Here is a 22,437-nt window from a genome sequence, read left to right on the forward strand (position 1 = left end):
CAATCTCCCTGGGCAGCCTGTTCCAGTGTTCCGTTACCTTCACTGAGAAAAAGTTTCTTCTCAAATTTAAGTGGAACCTTTTGTGTTCCAGTTGAAACCCATTACCCCTTGTCTTACCATTGGTTGTCACCGAGAAGAGCCTGGCTCCAAATTAAAGAAACCCAGACTGTGAAATATCAACTAGTGTAAAACAGTGTGCATGCCTTTAATATTTGTTGTCTGCTTCTTGCATTTAACTGGATATGTACAATCAGTTTCATTTCATCTCTACCTAACCAGTTAGACAGGCATGGCTTTTTGTGTTGCAGTTTTGAGTAGCAGTAGGAGAGCACATATCGTAGTCATAACAAACTGAGTTTTGAAAAAGTTGAAAAAGACAGAAAATGTATTTTTTATTTTTAACAAGAAAAAGGTTTATGTTACAAAACAAGGATTTTTTTTTCGTTTGTTTTAATGCAATGTTTCAAATTTCAGGGAATAATGCTGTACCAAGCAGACTGCAAAACATCCTGGCCACAAACATTTCCAAGCATGACACAGTGACTGTGTTAGCTAATACAATTTCATACTAAGCAATGCACAGATATTATTATTTCACACTTATTTAAAAAGAAACATGATAAATTGAACTTTTGCCAGAAAGATCATGGGGGCAGTTATCTTTGAGTACGTGGAATTGCATAGAAAATACTGATGGAATTCTACCTTTGCAGAGTTCATTGTATGAAAAAAAAATAGTGCGTTTTGTTTTAAATATAGGTGTCTACAGAAGAGGTACAAGATTCATAGAAAGGTAGAAAATGTCTTAGAATCCACACCAGACTGCAGATTAATGTCTAGTATTTTTATTTACTTGAAATTTCAAGAAAAACTGCCTTACATATGTTTCCATTATATATGCAAAGTTCATTATGCTATGAATATGACATCCTGAGGAATTAAATTTTCTCAGTGTATGTATGTCAGTATCTTTTATTTTCTTCTTTCCATCTTGTAATTTCTCCCTTTCTCTTTCCTTTCCTTCCTTCCCTCCTACCTGCCTGCTCACCCTCCTCTTACCCTCCTGCCCTCGTACCTCCCCTCCTTTTTCAGGAATTCTTGTGTTACAAAGTCTTTTATAGCATAACAGAATAGAAAAACTGAACAGATTAACACTTACAGGATGTTTATAAGGTAGGATCTGACCTTTCCCAGGTGTTATAAAATTAAAAGGTTGCTAGAAAATACAATTCTGCTATATTATAACTCAGTAAATGTCTGCAGATTATTTTAAAAGTTGAGTGAAATTTTACATAAATGTATATAAACCAGTATGATGTTTACTATTAGAAAGTCTGCATCTGATATCTCCCTCTCAAGGCAGTTTTTCTTTAATTAAAATAGAAAATAAATCTATTCATTGAAGTTCTCCCGTAAAATCAAAAGGAAAATGTAGAGAAATAATTGCTACATGATCCAACATGGACAACTAAGCTGTAAATACAGCAAACAAGATGGATGCCCAAGGACTAGAGCTACTTTAACCATTGTATTTGATGTCTGTAGCAAGGTGTTGGCAGTAGAGGGCTGCAGGGGTGGTCTATGGGAGGAGGAGCAGGGGCTGCCCTGTGACAGACACAGCTGGTTTCAGCTGGTTCTATCTGGCTCGAACAGGCCCTCCATAGGACACAGCTGAGCCCATCAGCCATGCAGGTGGTGCCTCTGGAAAAAGTATTTAAGAAAGGGCAGAAAACACCACACAGGCAAGGAGGAGAGAACAAAAATAGTGAAAAGCAACAGTAGGAACAATGAAGTTGAAGGAGGAGAAAGAGAAGGTCCTCCATGGTTCTGGTGCAGGTGTTCACAGCAGACCATGAAAAACCCACTTCAGAGCAGAGAAACGTGTGAAGAGGAAGGAGCTGCAGAAACTGCTGTGTACTGATAACCCTGTCCCCATCCCTCCTACACTGCTCAGGGCGGGGGACAGTACTGATGGAGTCAAGTTGAGCCTGGGAATGGGGTGAGGAAAGTTCTCACTTCATTGTTTGTCGTCTTGTTTCTCGCTGGCCAAATCTATTTAAATTTGCAATAAATTAAATTAGGATTTTGCCAAGTCCAGTCCATTTTACCCACATTTCTAATTGATAAGCAATCTCTTTGACTTTATCTCAACCTATAAGATTTCTCATTACTGTCTTTTTCTTATTTTCTTTTCCTTTCTGATGAGTAGAGAGGAGTGGCTGCATGGGAGTCTGGCTGTTAACCAAGGCTAGCCCACCAGGACCATTTCAATTGTTAACCAAAGCTATAAGCCATTGTGCACATATCAGATATATTCACTGCCCTCAAAAGCTTGCAATCTGCAAGAGGAAAAGCAGTTTTAACAATGATGGATATAACAACTTCAGGGAGTATGTTCTCAATCTCTTGATCCTGAGCAACAGAGTCTAATTCTGTATTAGCTTAAAAAAATCCCAGCTTTTGTAAAGCTTAGATGTTAATAGTCAGTATATCATTTGAGCTCGTTTGTTCACTGCTGCTTTTTTGTTCTTATAACCCATGAGAATTGTGTTCTGTTGAAGCAGACTGTAATGTGTTATTAATATGTAAATACAATAGTTTAGAAGTACAAACTTAATCTTTAATGCAAAGTACAATAGGCTTGACCTAAACTAACCTACATGGGATATTTATAAGCAGAAAGACATATTTTAGAACCTGGATATCTCTGTGGAAATCATATTTTAAAAATGTATTTTCTCTGCTTATGAAGAGCTAGTAGAGATTTCTTATTTAAATTTTAACAAATGAAATCTGGGAGACTGATAAACGCTTACTGTCCAGTAACGAGCATTTTTTTTTCTAATTCCAAGTTGTCTTGGACAAAGTGGAAATGAACGCCTAGGTGACACTACAAAAGAGTAAGCAGAAAAGGGTAAACTAAACCCAAACACTCTACAGTGCCTTGAAGAGTGCAGAGACTCAGCTAGACTTGACCAGTAGCAGGATTTGGTCCAATATACCTGATCTGTTTTGCAGAAGTACTGAAGGGGGCATCCACCAATTCAGTCCCTAGTTATTGCAACATCATGAATGGCAGGGGCCTGATGAAGACTGACAGAAGTATTACATTTTTGCCAAGTGTAACCAAGCGGATGCAATTTTATTATATGTTTATTAACAAACAAGATAGTTTTGAGAGACCACCTGTCCTGGCAGCAGGGAAAGAAGGAAGAGAACAGCTGCCTTGAGCTGCTGCCAGCTGTCTCCCCATTTTAGTGCTCAGATCCAGAGTCAAATTACTGTGCAGAACCATGATGGATTTACAGAGCAAACTGCTTAGGGCAGAATACACTCATGGCAACTCTTGTCTCACCTCAAGACTCTCGCTTAGGAATCACCTTACATTTTTTGTGAGTTTCACAGTTTTTTATATCTTGTATGAAAATTTACCAACTAAGACTGCTGCCTAATTCTTTGTCTGCCTCAGTTCTCCAGTAAATCTAGATACTAAACCTTTAGTTCACCTTCCTAATGCAATCTGTGATTTTTGAAAAATGTATCTTACTGTTTTTTAATTTTTCCCAGGAACAAGAGTGATAGTCTTTTAATCTCTCCTCATACAGCAATTTTTTTGTATCTTTCATAATTTTCTTTGCTTTCCTCTCTTTTTTAGTTCTATTACATGATTTTTGTGATGGGAGGATGAGACCTGCATACAGTGCTAAAGACAGTGGAAAAAAAAAAAAAAGGTCTCCACAGTGACATAATGGAATTTTCTCTTTTGTTCTTGATTTCTTTCTTTCTTAATAATTCCTGATGTCCCTTTTGATGTTTTGGTCACTGATGTTCACTTACCTGATATTTTCAGAAAACAATCCACAATGACTACAAGATCTTCAGACTCAGAGTCTTTGGATAACTAGGATTATTTTCCGTATGTGAACAACAGACATTGCATTTTATTTGACATTTTACTGCCCTTGCCCTTTCCTCATAGTTCAAATGAAAACATGAATAAACTGCTGTCTGCTCAGGACTTGTGCTTTTCAATCTATCTTAAATTCTTCATTGGTTTTGACTCTTCAGTAGAAGGCCAACCTAAAGGCAACCTCCTGTACCTTTCCAACAGTGCTCCTCCTGGGTTTTTTCTACTCAATGCTCTATGCCTGTGGCAGGTCAATGTGCTCAGTGTGCTAAATTTTCTCTTGCTCATGAACATGTTGCCTGCGCGTTCAACATAGAGCAGTCCTTTAGTGCATACACTGAGCCTTTGCCCTTCTGATCTTCAAAAACTCAAAAGATACAGATCAGCTGTGCAGTGGCTGATGAACAGCTTACATTTTAGGCACTGTGCACTGGCTATGTGGTCCATTCTGAAATGGGATTTTGGGTGGCAGGCCTATAGTTTATATTAGTGTTTCCAGCTCAGGTTTCCCATTACCTGATGTATCATTTAAGTGTTAAGTGGTAGAGCAAATAGAACTTTCTGTTCTAAGTTATCTTCTTGTCTGCAACAGGGTTTACACAGTATAACCCAAGAGAATTCTTTCTGGAATTCTGTAAGGAATAAAAAAATAGAAACGTAACATTATCAATTCTGATTCGCTGAACTTGAGAGTTAAGAAGATCACTATGATTGTACTAAAACTTTTCTCTCTCAAGCTGCCATTCTTTAAAAGTATCTGTGTACTGCAGTACAGGTGACAGATTCATAGCAGAGTTTGAAACGTTTTTTTTTGTGCACAAATCAGCTTCCAAGGGCTGCAGAATTCCTCTGGCAATCTGTCTGAGACAGAATTGGGAAAATACAACTATGCTCACCTTCTGTAGACATGAAATAATGTTGTGTGGGAATGAAGAACACTCTTTCACTTATGTTTATGTTAGGTTTGCTATAACCAAATGCCAGGGAGTGGAACATTATTTTCTGTTAGCAGCATCTGTCTCTTTGGCAAATTCCTCAGACAATTATGTTGGCAGCTTTGGAGTAGCCTCTAGGACTGTCATGTAGCTACTCTTGTCCTTGCAATGCTGTTTTATAGTGATTCAATTTGTTTCTGAATAATGGCTGCAATTTTATGCTATTAAGCTCCAACACAAATCACTTATGAGATCTCTAAAGCAATCTTTTAATGGTAATACGCAGTACTTGTTAACTATTGACATTCCCCCTACCAAGCATTCATTATAATAAATAAGAATTGCAACACAAATTATTCCTTTACCAGCCTGGAAATATTCCAGCCTTTACACCGATACAGTCTTCTGTAAATATTCTTAGTTTCTACTTAGAAATACACAGACATTGTTCAGGTTGTTGTGCTCAAGTTTAAGGCATGACAGTCTCATTTCCTATCAATTAATCTATGCAATTAAAATCCCATGCAACATCCTTGATGCTACGTCCAACCAGACAACTCTGTGCATCAACCTGTTCTTGGAGATTAACCATTGAAAAGATGCTTGCAGAAGATTTACGACCCAGATTAAAAACCATATCCTCACTGGTGATAAATATATAGAGCTCAATTTTATATTCAGGAGAGAATCTGTCATTTAAATATTACAAACAATTATAAATTATTTCCTTATGTTCACATATAGCAATACATTTTCTAAGTAAAATAAAGAAAGAACTAGAGTCTTACACAAAGTTTTCCTGACAATCAGGATTGGAGTTTTAGAAGAGCACAGGCCTAAAATAACTTAAAAGCCTACCTTCTACTGCTCTTTATACATTGATTTGAAACTTTTGTTCTTTTAGTAAATTAATTTCCAATTAAAAAAAAACATTTCCCATGGAATACTGGCAAATATTTGGTTTTAGAAATATGTCTCTATGTAAATGTAGGAAGGAACCCTTTGTCAGCTTCAAATAATCTAACATTTCATCAAAATTCTTACTGATGTCATGGAGAATTAAATACTTTAATTCTTTCGGAGTTCCTATCAAATTACTATTGCATAATTATATACCTAAGCCCTTGTATAATAGTTCTTCATATTTTAAAAGGTTTTGAGTTAAAATATTTGAAGTATTAAGTGAAAAATTAATAATTTTAAAAATTTGATGTATTCATAAATCAATTTTTTCATCATCAAATGTGCTGATCAAGTTATATCTTGTTGAAACACACACCACTATTTTCATATGTTAAAATATTTTTTAAAATTAAAGAACAACTATTTTTCTAATGTGTTATTTTTATTTATGCTCAAGGCTCTCAGAAATAAGAGCTATGCATCATGTATAAAAAGAAATAAATTTTTTTTTTTAAATGTGTTGTCTTTAAAAGGAGTAAGGATAACAACAGTATAAAAACTCAAGCATAATGTGTTAGTTGTAATATTAAGAAAGATATATTTATAGTAACTTAGTGATTAGTTCAAAGGGTATGAGCAAAAATTAAGGATACCTTAGCGTAATAAATATGTGAGATGTTTACAAATCTAGGTTATTGAAGTAATAATGTAGAATCAAACTAAGATTTCTCTATCAAGTAACAGAATAAAATATGCTAAATGCATAGAGAATTTGTTCTATGAGTAATGCTTACAAACATTTAGCTCAAGTGGATGTTCTCTGGGGATAGGCGTATGTAGAGATGCGATTACTTCCACAATCTAAGATGAATGATATGAGACATATATTTTTTTCTTTCTCCATCCTTGCTCTATCTTAATTTGCACTGCTGGATTGCTGTGGCAACAGAGGTACCACAAGATGGGAGTTATGTATGCAACCTGGAGCTGTACCTCTGACCTTCTTCTCACCCACATCCTTGTCTTCCTTCCTCACAGTGCGGGAGAGCATTTTTCACCTTACGTGACTTCTATCTTAAATAAAAAAAAAAAGAAAAAAAAAAATCAATGAAAACATTCAAGGCCTTGAAAACATTTTAGATAGTAGCATTTGCTTACCTGCCATAACTCCTGTAATATTCAGATATGGTAACAAAATCCAGGAAGACATATTAATCCTAGAGCCCTAAACAGGTGTGTAAGAAATTCACACATGGTAGCTGTTTGTTATTTGATTAGGCTGCTTTCTAGATATTTCAGATTAATCTGCAACCATTTCAAAAAGACAAATGCATAGTTTTCAAAATGTGCAGCAAGAAAGAAGTATCTGCTTAGATGGTTAGAAAACAATGATAATTTATTTCTTCCCCTGAAAGTGATTGATGTCTGCAAGTTAACCATGTGCTTGACCTACTTTATCAACTTCTGTCTGGATACAGAATTTCTCTGTCACAAACCAGAACAGTTTTCAGTAGTGAGAGATCTGGTTATTACTATTTTCAAAATTACACTTACGTTGTGTAGAGCAAAAGGTTAACAGCTTGTTCCATTATTTGAAACAACTACTTGAGATGGCATCTCTTGCAAATTGCAATTGTATCAGTATGTAATACTCGTAAAGTTCTCCACACAAAATTATTGAATAATTTTGTTGTGATTAATCAAGCTGATGAAATAAAAGTACAGTTAAAACCAGATTTGGACTACGTAGCAAGAAGTGAAAACTCAACAAAATGAATTCATAGAAATATGTCTGAGTAAGTAGAGAGCAAAAAAAAGCTGCATATTACATGAGAGAGTCAGGGGAAGAGAAAGAAAAAAAACAGATAAAATCTCACTCAAATATTCCATAGTTTCACAAAGATATACTGGTATCAGAAAACAACCAATAGCCAACCAATTTGTCTTTCAAGTGACTAGGAACATATCCCTTCCTATTCCTCTTTGTTAATGCAAAGAAAAAAGATTCTGCTATACATTTTAACTGTGAAAAATGTCTTTTTTTGTTGGCAGAGCGCTTTTTATTTGGGAAAAAATACATATATATTTCTGTTCCCAGTTCATCATTTGTATTTCTGAATTGAGATTTGATTTGTTAAAGAAGATTTGTACATGTTACATATGATTTCCATATAGTTTGTTCATATACTTGATTAAAGAAGTGAAGAATTACATAGCTGCTTACCAGCATGTCAATGAAACAGAGGAAAGAGTATACAGAATTTAAATGTGGGTAAAATAAACCAGCCCTTGTGTCCTCTAACTCCCAGTAATCTCATTAGCAACACTTGAATTTATAAAGTGCTTTATGTAAAAAGGTATAAAGGACCACCTTTTAATGCACTCACTAAGAAGAAACAAAATGAATGGACTGTAGAGAATTGTCATGGCATGCATGAGGTCAGACTGTTCTCCCAAACAGGGATTTAATACCTCTTTTTCCTCGTTCACGCAGAAGCAACAAATACAATGTTCTGTTCAGTTGGAAAGCATTTAACTCACACTTTGATTTCATGGACTGTCTCAATTAGTATTTCTGGTCTGTGAAATGGATATTGGGTACCTAGTCCTTGCTTTTTTTGTCATGTGTGAAATATGTGTACTTCCTTGAAGTGAGTAACTGTCCTAAGCATTTAAGTTCAAAGTTTTTGAAAGTGAATGTCTGAAGAAAAAAACCTGTACTAATTCCTAACTATTATCATTCCCAACTCTTTATCATTCCTCATTCTGTTCCCACAGCTGAAGTACTAAAGTCCCAGGCCTCAAAAGTATTTGAATACCCGCCTCAATATTTTCCTGTTTCTTAACCCAAACCAGAAATGAAAGCTCTCTATTATTTGACTGAGACTTCCGTTCAAATATTGTACTATACAATTCAAAATCCAAATCCAAGATTTTCATTTTTCTTCCACTGGGTAAACCTTATTGATAATGACTGCCTCTCCTGAAAGCTTCATCTTTGGGATGGCCATGGGTCAGCTTGCCTCTTCTACAACTCACTTACTTCTCATGTCCCTGCAGTCCCCATCCTTGTAACACACATCCTGGGACAGACCTGCAGGCCACCGGTCAGGATATGAACTTTCTATGTATGGCAAGTCTTCAGCAAGACAGATAGTGTACTTTAGCCTAGGCTTTCCATTTACTGTCCTTCTGTGACTTTACAGCTACCTTTAGCTGTAGATCTATTGTATTAATTTATTTCAATCCAAATTTGTGCCCTATTTTACTGCTGAAAATCACAGAATAATGTAAATTGGAAGGAATCTCTGACGATAAACTAGTTTCTTCATACTAAGAACTACCCTAAATTTGAGCTGAGACTCGTTACAGCTTGTAAACTCTTTGGTTTAGGACAGGGACTGCTCAGGAAAGTACAGTGGAAAATTTGTGAGCATAGGCAGACATGAGAAGCACTGGAGCTGCCATATGCAGTGAAAGCTGCTCTCCCAGTACACTGCTGCTGGTCCACTTCACGTACCACTAAAGGAGTAGGATAGAGTACAAAAGAAGCAACCTTATTGACAAAGTCTCAGATGTCAAGTGACTGTCTCAGAGGTGAGAATGTGTTGCAAATTTTCAGCCAGAGGAAAGCAGATAAAATATCTGTGCTTTAAATTGACCTACTTGACTTCATATTGGAATATACTGTTGTAGAAATGTACATTTTATTTGACTCCTGTGGGAAGAAACTGAAAGGCAAACCCAGTGACTGTGCTTCCTTGTTTAGGTACAATACTTTCAAACTAATGCCCAGAGCTCAAGTGGTGTCTTATATTCACAGATAAATACCTTAGAACTGATTGTTTCAAACTTTAATTAGAATCCAAGACTCTGGGCTACATGAGGAGGAATGTTGCCAGCAGGCCAAGAGAAGTGATCCTTCCCTCTCCCCAGCTCTCGTGAGGCCACATATGGAGTATTGTATCCAGTCCTGGGCTTCCCAGAACAAGAGAGACATGGGCATGCTGGAGAAAGGCCAATGAAAGGCCACTAGGATGAAGAAGGCACTGGAGCATCTCTGGAGCTACCTGGAGTAGAGTTGGATTGGAAGACCTCCAGACATCCCTTCCAACCTCAAGGACTCTGTGGTTCTGTGACACGAGAATAAAATCTGTATCTTTGCTGTATCCAACAAAAAACAAATCTGCTTCAAAACTCTCTGTTACCTTACCCAGTTCACTGCAGGATTTCATTCTCTGCATTCCTTCCCATCAAGACCCTCATGTCTTCATGCAGTATGCATATCTGATACATATTTCAGTCTTAACTGTTAAATCACTTAGAGATGCACTGCATTAAAAAACAAACAAACAAAACAAACAATAGGAAAATTTAAAAAATGAAAAAAGTATACTAAAGATCTAGATAGACTTACTATTTTTAATGCAAAACTAATGCTAATTTCAAAACACAATTATACTGAATTTTGTTACTGTTCAGAAATAAAATATTAATGTACAAGGACATCATCTAAAGAATGTTAAGCCAGAGGAAACTAAGCCCCTAGAGTGTCTCAGAGAGCTTAATTTTATTTTTGTTTTTAACTCTGCATCTTTAATGGTGATGTTATTCTCTGTATGACTTTCTCAGAGCAATTAAAACATAAATATTAGGTGCACTCTGTAACTCAAAATAAATTAAAGGAAGATACTTTTATCCTTTTTCATTTTGTATTAAGCATATATATTGATCCTGTGATCATTGCAGGGCAATGTGACTACTGCTTTCCTGCTTTCTTTTTTTTTTTTTCCCCAATAATGTTTTGTGAGCTATAGGAGTGAGGCATTTCATTGGTTATATGTTATCTCCTTGGGCAACCTTTGTTGTGAAGATATTTCAGCTTGATTTAGCTTTTAAATCCAGGATGAAAGCCCGGTTTCTTCTTGTAGCTGTAACTCTTCATTGAATTGATGTCAGAGATGTTACCTCCAGGTATATTTATTTGGTTTGATTAGTTTTATTAAGTTATGATGCTTTGCCCAAGAGGTTCAGTTAAAAAGCTGAGGAAAAGCACACAGAATATTCTACTGTTCCTTTGGGAACTCAGTCCTAGAAATTCATGTAAAAACTACATGGGTCTCAGACCAAACATTACACACAGATTATTAACAACAACAACAACAACAACAACAACAACAAAAGTTGTCTTTCTGCTCTTATTACTTTCCTAATTAGTTTCAGTCCCAGGGCAACCAATTAATTATATCATTTGAAAATGAACTTTTCCCCTTCTAAATTCTCTCAAGCCATTCCTTTCCCCAGTCTTCAGGCTTTACATGTTCAGTTTCAAATTTTAAATCACTTCTAAATATTACAAATATAAAATGTCCTTATATTTTCAATGCTTTTAATTTTGTAAGTTTTAAAGCAAGCAAACAAAGGAGTTTTTTTTCAGTTTTCCTTCAAAGTTCTCATTCTATCTAGGGAAATAAATATATATATCTGCATCATGAAATTATGTCCTCTAATATTTGTGTATCTGTGTGCATTCTCTATTATTTTATTTTTGTTTCTGAAACATCACTATGTGGAAGCCTGGAGTGAGGTGTAATAACTGGTATATAACAGTTAATCCTTTGGTAGCTATCATAAACACAGTTAGGATATAAAATTTTCCTGTTATGGAATCATTATGGTACCTTAAAACACAGTCATAGAAAATGTATTTTTTAAAATAAGATGAAGTTTTCCAGGGAGTGCTTCATGTGCTATGGTCAATGCATAGCTTCTTACTTATTTTTTCCTTGTTATAATAAAAAGAATGAACAAAAGCTTGTTGGGGTTTGTTGGTTGGTTGGTTGGTTTCTTTTGTTTTTCTTTAGAGAGGAATGAAAGACTTACTACTATTAGTAAGTCTAGGAATTCCTATTTGTCATAATCTGGTCCAGAAATGTCATGGTTTTCAAAAAAAGAATGCAAAATGTCATTAGCTGCTTAATAGAAGTCGTACCAGTTGCACACAGTTTAGAGGTCTTAATCTTAATGCTACATGTGGTACCATGCCTTCAAGTCTTTTAGGTACAAGGGAAGAGTAATCTTTGGCTAATCAAAATCTCACCTCTCCTCATGTGTTTCAACACATACTTCTTCAAAGCAGTTTCACTACTTCAACCAATTCACTATTAAGATAATAACTAGACTGAACTAAATGTGATGACTTTGTATTTAGTAGGTATGGCTCTTCCTTTAATGTTCATAGATGTTCCTCATCAAGGAATCCCAAAGCTTAACTACATAATCTCTGATTTAACTTTGCTTGTTTGTTTTATTCCTGTTTTCTGCCTTAATATTCCTGAGTTTGATTTTCCCAATCTTTGTTTTTTTGCTAGGTTGGATTTTTATGTTTATTTTGTTTTCTTTTGTGTGTGTGTGCCTTTGTGTTTTGTTTTACTTATTTTTATGTTGTTGTTGCTCTTGTTTGGTTGAGTTCTTTTGTTTTGTTTTGAAATAGATAAGCCCTCTTTTAACTTCTCCATATGATCTGTTTTTTAAAGACCCTGAGCAGATTGTTTTCCTTTCTCCAGGCCTCAGATTTCCAGTTACTTTGATTTTCTTCTCATCTGAAAGCCATTCCATAATTCTGATCATCTTTTTGAAGACAAGAACAAGAGCTAGAAAGTTTAAAACAAAGGTGGATTTATGCTGTCGTAATGATGCTTTCCATTTTACTTTCTTACCATTTTCCCAAAAGTTCCTAATATGTGCTTCAAAAGTAGAAATTATAGAACATTGAACTGCAGGTGGATTTGATCTGAATCTAAGAAAGATCTCTAAATAGAATTTGCCATGTTATAAAAATGATTGTAAAATACATACCAAAGACTATTAAAGAGGACATTCCTAATGTACAAAAGAAAGATTAGGTCTAAATAAGATGATAAAAACAAAAGCAGTGATGAGTCAAGCAGTGTAATAAAATAAGCTTTTTTTTAACCTTGCACAGTATTAACCATAATTGTAGGCAGCAAAAATGCAGTCCATTTGTATTTTCACTGAAGCAGGAAAATACAGATCACTTGGACATTAATTAAGTTTGTGGAAATTCTGTGGTCAAAGAAAGGGAGATAAAGGAAGGAAGTTGAAGATTACAGTGTTCAGTACCTAACTGAGATGCTGGTAACATCTTATGCTAGAATACCACCTACACTCCAACTCTAGTTCAAATACAGAGATGTGAAACTAAGAAGGCATTTTACTGATTTCATATTTGAAACCATAATCTGAGTTAGCAAAACAAGGTTTCTTCATTAATTAACAATCTCAGTTTCTGTACTTTCCATGTAAGATTCTTTGGGATGTTTAGATTGATCTTTAGACAAGAAAATCAGTTTGTCTGAAAAGAGATTTATGTCATCTAAGTAACCAACATACCCTAAAATTGCACAATGAAAGAATGCTCTGAAAAGACTTATTGGAAGGAAGAACAGAAAGTGGGAAGCAGGAAAGAGAGTGAAAGAAGCCGATCATATCATTGTAACTATCATTTGTGACATTCAGGTTGTTTGGTTTGTCTTCTTTTTTTCCTGTGTATAATCACATATACACAAAAAGTGACACTGAAGCTTTCAGACCCAAAATAAAAGGTGGATTTGCTTACATATTTAGCTTGAGATCAGAAACTGCTGCCCTTCAGTACTTACACACAGCTTTCATTCTCTTTGTTCTGCTTTTCTTAAGAAAAGCACATGCAATTAATCTGAAAATACAGTACACATTTGAAATATATTCTAGATTGCCAATATGATTTAACCATCAGTTTGCAGATGCACTGACTGCATATACAGAAGAGTGTTATATTCTGCCAAATAATGCCAAACATATAAGGTTGATGTTTTAATGTAAAAAGAATGCTTTTCCCCTTGAGATAGTATCATCAAATAACATCTGTGCTGCTTGTAAATTTAGTAATAAATCCTTGTTGTATTTATGAGAGATTAATTTTTCAAAATAGCTAATTGTCATCTCGGATCCAACCACACACTGATTTCCTTGCTTTTTTCTTGCTGAGAAGTCTGATATAACACCTTCTCACAGAAAGGGTTTGGCACTTGACCAAAACAAAACAGGCTCATCTCCTTGTACGGAATTAGTTTCCTTAATAGGGCAAGAACTTAGAATCATTAAATACAGTAATTTAAAAAAAAATCTCTTCCTATAACAGAAACTATTAAAAGGCATGTGGGAGGTAACATAACAAAGTTCACAATGAAACTAATATTAAAACTAATAAAACTCTGAGGGTAAAATTATCATGCAGGTAGAAAAAATATCAGGTGATGGATACATGAGAATGGAAGGAGCATGGCAACATTAATAAGTCTTAGCTGTTCTCTTTCAATGTATGTTGAAAGTACTGTATGAGATTAGTACAGTCTGGACAACAGTTCATATATTTGGGTTGATAATAATTTACAGTATTGGTCATATACGACAAATTTCATACATCATTTTGGTTTAACTGAGGTATTTAGAGGCCCCTCAGGAGAAACTGATACCTGATTGTAGTAGAAGCTATGAAGATAAACAGTAAAAGATAATGAAGGAAAAGTACTTATTCTTGTATTACATTTCAGACAAAAAATCATGGGTTTGAACATCATACTTAGGAAACTTATGAGAAAAATCTAGAATTCATACTAGATTTCTTACTTCTAGAATGTTACTGATTTTTTTGCTCCAAACTTTCACTTTCTACCAGAGATGGGAAACCTTCAATAGAATGAATGGAGAAATGCTCTAAGCTGGTGTCCTCAAGAATGCTGGTTTAATCTTTTATTTTACACTAAATTGACCTTTTTTGAATTTAATCTAACATTCTAATTTTAGTTAAGTCAAATCAGGTTTCTACAGATTTCACCTGAAACAATAGCTTCTTCTTTAAACTGATACTGTGGTGAGTTAACACTACATCCTGAACTTCTGCCCCAGAAATCCAGAACCCAGAGTCAACACCAAATGTAGACTCACAGAGAATGGCTCAAGTTGGAAGGCACTTTTGGAGATCCTCTAGTCCAAATCCCCGCTATCAGCAAGGTTACCTAGAACAGGTGGCCCATGGCTATGTACAGCCATGTTTTGAATATTTTCAAGGGTGGAGATTCTACCAATCTCTCTGGACAACCTGTTCCACTATTCTACTTGTCTTCATCAGGCTGAACAGTTTCAGCTCTCTCAGCCTCCTCTCATATGACACATACTCCAATCCTTTAACTTTTTTTTATTTTTTTTGCCTTCCATTGAACTTGCTAGAGTATGTCCATGTCTTTTTTGTTGGAGGGGGCCCATCATTTGACACAACACTCCAGATTATGATCTCATCAGTCCTGTGTAGATAGGTAGAATCACCTTCTTCTGCCTCCTGATCACACTCTCCTTAATGAAGCCCAAGAGACAGCTGGCCTTTTTTGTTGCAAGGGCACACTGCTGGCTGATATTTATCTTGGTGCCCTCTAGGATCCCTAGCTTCTCTTTTGCAAAACTGCTTTCCAATCAGTCAGCTATCAATCTATCAATCTGTACTTGTGCATGGGGTTATTGCTACCCAGGTACAGGACTTGCCTTTCTCTGAACTTGCTGAGATTCACATTGACCCATTTCTCCAGCCTTTCAAGATACCGCTGAATGGCAGTGCAACTTTTGGATCTGTCAACCACTTCTCCCACTTTTGTATCATTTGCAAACTTGCTGATTATACATTCTTCCTCAGGTAATTAATGAAAATATGAAACAGTATTGGTCCTTGTGCTAACCCCTGGCTGTTCTCTAGCTAGACTGTGTTGCTCATCACAACAGTCTGCACAGAACAGTTCATTTTGTTTTCAATCCACATTTCATCACTTTGCCTACGGGGATGTTATGTGAGACACTGTGGAAAGTCTTCCTAAATTCAGGATGAACAACATTTACTGCACTCTCCTCATCTACAAGCTAGTTTTTTCATTGCAGAAAGCTATCAGTTTTGTCAGGCATGATTTCACCTTCATAAATTCATACAGGTCCTTTGTCACCAGATTTCCTGCACCATCCCGCAGCAGGTCAACATATTTCCTAGTCTTCCTTCTTCTGCGAGTTCACCTGTAGAAGCCTTCACACCCAGGGGCAGATTCAATTTAAGGTGGGTTTTAGTTCCCCTGATCTCAACTCTGCATGCTTGGACAGAGCCTCCTTCTGGGCTACCTGTCCTTACTCCACCTCTTGTAAGTTACTTTTCATATTTAATTTTTTTTTTCAAGAGTTCCTTGTTCATACATGCAGGCCTGCTACCACCTTTGCTTAATTTCCTGCTTAACATGATGGACCATACTATAGTTTGGAGGCGGTGATCATTGAAAATCATGCAGCTCTCCAGGATCATCTCCCATGCAATTCTTGCAAGTCCTGAACAGGCCAAATTATGCTCTCCTCAAGTCCAAGGCTATAATCCTTCCACTTGTTATTTTCTTTCCTGAACTCTGCCATCTCATAGTCACTGAAGCCAAGGCTACCCCCAGCCTTCACATCTCATACCAGTTCTTCCTTATTTGAAAGTGTAAGGTCTAGCAGAGCACCTTGTCTCTTCAGCTCCTTGATGACCCATGTCAGGAAGTTACCATCACCAGTCCAACAATCTGGAGTTTAAAAGACCCACCTATTTAAAAAAAAGAATTGTCCCACAAGCACAAAATTAATAAAATCTCATCTCTGAAGGGATTTTGTCTTGTGGTTGATTTTGAGCAACAAACAAATTGCCTTTGGCTTCAACACTTATAACTGCTGATTTTCAGAGACAGGATTCATTTCAGGACAAAGACAACAACTGAGATGCCTAGTTGTACTTTAAGTATCTAGTTTGGGAATAAGGCTTTCTGAAAGCCAGACTCCAAATTAGGCAGCTGTTCAAAATACGTGGAGAGAGAACAAGTGGTTACAATGGGAACCTCATGAAAGCTTTCAGTGGTCCTTTCTCCACAATGAATACTTTTCATTGCATAGGAAAATACATTACAATCTTGTATGAACAGCGAATAGGCAGATACATATTATCTATTTCACTGTCCTGGTAAATTGAAAAGTCTCAAAAATACATGAAGAATTGTCCTTATTACATTATAACATCTGTTGATGGGTGAGTTTATGCACATTCCTTGCAACTATATGCAGACAATGCAAACACCAAACCAACGAATAAATAAGATAAACACGAGTGGCAGGCCCAAGCAACAAACTATGACAGACATATCCCCTATGCTAGTTTTATTTCAAATATCAGTGAAGGAAGACTAACTCAAACTAGAACAAACAAATTAGATCTTAGAAGTGATACTTGAACAAAGATTAGAATTATGTCCCAAATTAGCTAGTACCACAGTACTCATAGAATCACAGACTGAAACATAGGAGGTTCCATCCGAATATGAGGAGAAATTTCTTTACTTTGAGGGTGACAGAGCACTGGAACAAGCTGCTCAGAGAGCTTGTGGAGTCTCCTTCCCTGGAGATGTTCAAAACCCATCTGCACACACTCCTGTTCAACCTGCTCTAGATGAACCTGCTTTAGCAGGTGGGTTAGACTAGATGATCTCCAGAGGTCACTTCCAACCCAAACCATTCTGTGATTCTGTAATCACAGAATCACAGCATTACAGAATCACAGAATGGTTGAGGTTGGAAGGGAACTCATCTTGTCCAAGGAAGGAAACTCCATAACCTCCCTGGGAAATCTTTGTCAGTGTTCAGTCACCCTCCCAGTAAAAACAGAGTGTTTCCTGATATTCAAATGGACCCTCCCACATTTCAGTTTGTGACCACTGCCTCTGGTCCTGTCATTGGGCACCACTGAGAAGACCCTGCCTTCATCCTCTTTGCATTCTTCCTTCACGTATTTATGTACACTGATGAGATCCATCCTGAACCTTCTACTCTCCAGGCTGAATACTCCCAACTCTCTCAGGCTTTTCTCAGAGGAGAGATGCTCCAGTCCCTTCACTATCTTAGTGGCCCTTCATTTGTCTCTCTCCAGTAAGTGCATCTGTCCGTCTTGTACTAGGGAACCCAGAGCTGGACACAGTACATGTGGCCTCACGACTGGTGATGAAAGGGGAGAAATTGAGACAAGTTATATTACTTGTTATTTCTTTCTCTTAGTTCTTTGTTCTCATTCTCTTTTTATGCTGAATTATCTTTATCTTGGTCCTCTTGTGTACATTTGTTGTGATAAGTTCTCTGTCATTTTGTGCTACTGTTAGTCAGTTTAACCATCAACCTGATTAGACATCATTCAGATTAGAAATACATTTTAACCTGCATTTCAGATTTATTGGAACCAAAACATTTTAGTAAGAAATATACCTAAATAATATACATAGATATAGTATGCACATAAAACCTGCTGCTGTTTTTAAAATCAAGGTGGAAGACAGTTTTGGAGAGATAATTGTTGCTATTTATGGGAAATGGGTTCTCATTAAAAATAAAGGTTAAATGAGGAAGTTAGCTCCTTCCTGGGAGAGAAATTTACATTTCTTTGTAAAGTGACAGCACTCAATAGCAACAAAATCTATATTTAACCTTGCTATATAATAGACCTCCTTGCTTATTAAACTTCTTTTGGACTTAATAAAATTCATTTTTCTTAAAGTTTGTTTTCATGCTTGGCTTTCTTCTGAAGTAAATATTTCTGGGGCATTAGAGGAAAATCCCTTCAGCCATTTCATAGTTATAAGATTATGAATTATATATTCCTATATAAAAACTAAAGTGGGACTACCAGTTTCTTGGTGGAATAGATCATTGAAAACCATTTGAACTTTGTAGCTTCTAACTTGGATATGTAAATGTTCCAAGGGTGAAAATTAAATAATAATGAAATACAAACCTGAGAAAAAGGTAAAGAGAGGATCTTGCCTCAGTACATGTGTCATAAAATATTTTTTATTCCTCCAGTTCAGAATTTGAGGTAAGTATTATGATGCAGAGACACTTTTATAAGGAAAAAGATTAAATCAGAAGTTACAATGAGGCCAGACAAAGATGCATTTTATCGTGACAGAACCACTGCTGAAGCAGGTTTCTGCTCAGTGGGAAAGCCAACCCACATCAACCTGAAAGAGAATGGCAGTCATGCACAATGACAGGATAGATACTAAACAAATTTATAAAAGCTTTTTCTTAAATATATGCAAAGTATTTTCTTCAGTTTATTATCCCTAAAATTAGTAACTTTAAACTGGAATATTCTTGACAGAAATGACCCATGGAGTTCTTGGTTAGAGATGTGCAGAAGGAAGCACTTTTCTGACTAATATTTTGATAAATGGATAAAAGAAAGATTCCCGGTCTAACAGATGTTCTGTTTTAAACCCAATTTTCAGTTTGTGCTATTTTTGAAATACATTTTTTTGGACAATAATTTCAAATTGTGTATTCTGAATCAATCTGAGGGGCAACTTTGGAGAGACAGCAGCTGATAAGATAATGTTCATGCACTTCCAAATACCAGTTTCTACATCAATTATTATTGTTACAGGGGAGTACTCAAACAGAATATTTAATTTAGAGGTAACATAAATCATATCAAAGGCATATAGATGCTGTGTGGTAAGAAATAATCACCAAGGTAAAAGTCTTCTAGTAAAACGCATGTTTTTTTCTGAAGCACTTCCCTTAGAAGTGCTAGGAGAACTACACTGCATGAGAGTATTGAAGAAAGTTCATGATGGAACTTTTCTGTTTCCTAATGTTGGTATTAAATCAATACTTGTTTTTCATTCTGTGATACTAGCATATTTTACTTTTCTGCAGCTGTTTAACTCTGAGTGAACGTTCTGTTGGATGTTTCTAGACTGTGCTTTTTCCAGGAAAAAAAAAAAACAAAACCAAAAAGGCTTACAAATTGGTGACAGAAGGTTGCTTAACATAATGGAGCAAAAGTGACTGAGTTAAGGAACACTAAAAATCTCCAAAATACAGCAAATCCAGCCCTCCCTGCATGAGATGTACCTAGAGAGCAAATCTTCTAAACCTAACCATTCATTTTCTTCTATATCTTTCCCAGTGCTTGTGTTGCCTTCAAAACAATTCTGCCCAAGAGAGATACAATTGCTGTTTTAATTACAACTCACAAAAGAGACAGCAACAGATGTATAAACATATTTTAGGTATTTATTAAATATCTGCTGAATTGTTATAGTCCTGTTGGCTCATTAATGAAATCTCTGTGGATTAACCACTGATTCCCAACACCTTCATCTACAAAGGCAAAGAAAAAATTTGCATTTTCACCTTATGTACACTCATTATAATTTCTTTTATATGTTACTAATTATAAGACTATATACTCCTTTGTTTCTTTCTTGGTAAGAGCTAACAGAATTGCTGACTGTATTAAAAAGCAGATGGATATATAAAGGAATCCACTGAATAAATACACCTAACTATAAAGTTCTTTTTCAAACTGATGAAGGTTAAGGAGTATCAACTAACAAATAAAGCAAAAACAATATTTTTTTTTTTTTTTAAAGAGAGAAAAAAGCCTCAATTCTTGGAAAATGCAAAGACTGTGAAGATGCTGCTCTTATTTTCAAGGATAATTTTGGCCCCACACCGTGTAGGTTTAGAATTTCCTGGAAAAGTTTTCTTCTTCTCATTTTATGTCTCTCAATATAATTTACGACTGACAAGCACTTAGAGACCATGTACATTTCACATAACAATATGTAAACTTTTCAGAGGGCACATTGCAATTTCCACTTTCTGGATTCATGAGAGTCTCTGCTTAGAGTGTATGAGCCTCAAAAAGAGAAGACAGCACTTCTTCCCATCCTATTTCCCCAGCGTTCCACAGAATGTGCCAAGAGTAATAAAGGAATTTCATCCATATTCAAATAATTTCTCCCTGTGCTTCATATCAAAAGAAATTAGTAACTCTGTCCCTTAACCTTAACCCAAATGTTACAACTAGTTAAGATGCTTCATGTTTCCTTCTATTATTCAAGGATTCCACTACACAGATTAATACTTGGACCACGTGTATCTTGAGAAGTATATTCTTTGCATTAAGAAGTGACTACACCAGGATTCACTTGCACCTGGATTTTTTATTTATGAGACAAAATGAAAGTTTCATATTATTCCAATATAATGGACATTACTCAGTTTCCTAAATATATGACTTCTTTTTTTTTTTTTCCAGAAAAGTATTATCTCTGGACTTTACTTGCTGCTCAATGTCTCTTGCTTATCTCAGCTCCATGAAGATGCCTATGATATAATGGAAGGCAGGGACATCACTCAGCAGTTACCATAATGGACAGAACAGACTCTACTTGGGCAAATTAATTTATCACAAATCAAATCAGAGTAGGACGATGAGAAATAAAAACAAATCTTAAAACACCTTCACCTCACCTTTTCTTCTTGGGCTCAACTTCATTCCCAAACTCTCTATCTCCTCCCTTGAGCAGTGGAGGAGCATGAAGAATGTGGGTTGTGGCTGGTTCATCACACGTCTCTGCTGCTCCTTCCTTCTCGCATTCTTCCCCTACTCCAGCACAGAGAGTCTCCCATGGGAAACAGTCCTCCGTGAGTTTTTCCAGTGTGGGTCCTTCCTATGGCCTGCAGTTCTTCACAAACTGCTCCAGTGTCAGTCCTTTCCATGGGGTACAGTCCTTCCGGACCAGACTCCTCCAGTGTGGATTCCCCTGAGGTCACAAGTCCTGCCTACAAACTTCCTCCAGCATGGGCTTCTCTTTCTGCGGGTCCACAAGTCCTGCCACAAGCCTGCTCCAGTGCGGGCTTCCCACAGGGTCACAGCCTCCCTCAGGCACATCCACCTGTTCCAGTGTGGGGTCCAAGCTGCAAGTAGAAATCTGCTCCACTGTTAACCTCCATGGGCTGCAGAAGGACAGCCAGCCTCACCATGGTATTCACCACAGGCTACAGGGCAATCTCTGCTCTCGCATCTGGAGTACCTCCTCCCCTTCCTTCTTCATTGACCTTTGTGTCTGCAGAGTCGTTTCTCTCATGTATTCTCACTCTTCTCTTCCAGCTGCTTTTGCACAGCTGCTTTTTTCCCCTTCTTAACTATGCTATCACAGAGGAGCTACCAATCCACTGATAGGCTCAGAATTGACCAGAGACAGGTCCATCTTGGAGCTGCCTGACATTGGCTTTATCGGACATGGGAAGGTTCTAGCAGTTTCTCACAGAAGCCACCTCTGTAGCTCCCCCGCTGGCAAAACTTTGCCATACAAACCCAATACACAGACTGGTGTTTAATCACACTTGTTTTGTATCAGCAAAACCCGTAGTGGAATGAAACTTCATGATAGTGCCTAAAGACCATGTTTGCACCTTGATGTCTGCAATACCTATGTATATTAATTATTTTATGTGTCAAAATCAGAACTTTAGGGTACTTGCATATATTTGTTAAGACCTAAAGCACTGTAAAAGGATTGAATATTTAATGTAACAAATGGAAGGCTGGGGCTTGATCACAATCAGGACACACAGAAAGAAAGATTTCTGATAGATGACTGTTTAATTTACACTTGAAAGACACAACAATTTTAACTGTCCCTAGGGTAAGGGAAGATCATTCAGATGCTGAAACAAGACATGCAATTTTGGCAGTATATGTTATTAACCAGTAGGACAATATGCCTTCTGATG

The 22,437-nt window shown here is 36.4% G+C and overlaps 1 long non-coding RNA gene across 4 annotated transcripts; it reads right to left on the minus strand.

Annotated features, from left to right (window-relative positions):
• Window positions 1-418: 418 nt before the first annotated feature.
• On the minus strand, window positions 419-21,933 carry LOC139826933 (uncharacterized). 4 transcript variants are annotated; one of them, XR_011737060.1, is made up of 4 exons: window positions 21,172-21,933; window positions 9,959-10,077; window positions 6,540-6,815; window positions 419-4,539 (listed from the first exon to the last, which is right to left on the minus strand). It is a non-coding gene; the product is annotated as an uncharacterized lncRNA (long non-coding RNA). The 4 variants fall into 4 exon arrangements; XR_011737059.1 differs by having other exon boundaries at window positions 6,540-6,819; XR_011737062.1 differs by lacking the exon at window positions 9,959-10,077.
• Window positions 21,934-22,437: the final 504 nt, after the last annotated feature.

Source organism: Patagioenas fasciata, chromosome 1 (assembly GCF_037038585.1).
Source record: "Patagioenas fasciata isolate bPatFas1 chromosome 1, bPatFas1.hap1, whole genome shotgun sequence".
In the NCBI taxonomy this organism is placed as follows: domain Eukaryota; kingdom Metazoa; phylum Chordata; class Aves; order Columbiformes; family Columbidae; genus Patagioenas; species Patagioenas fasciata.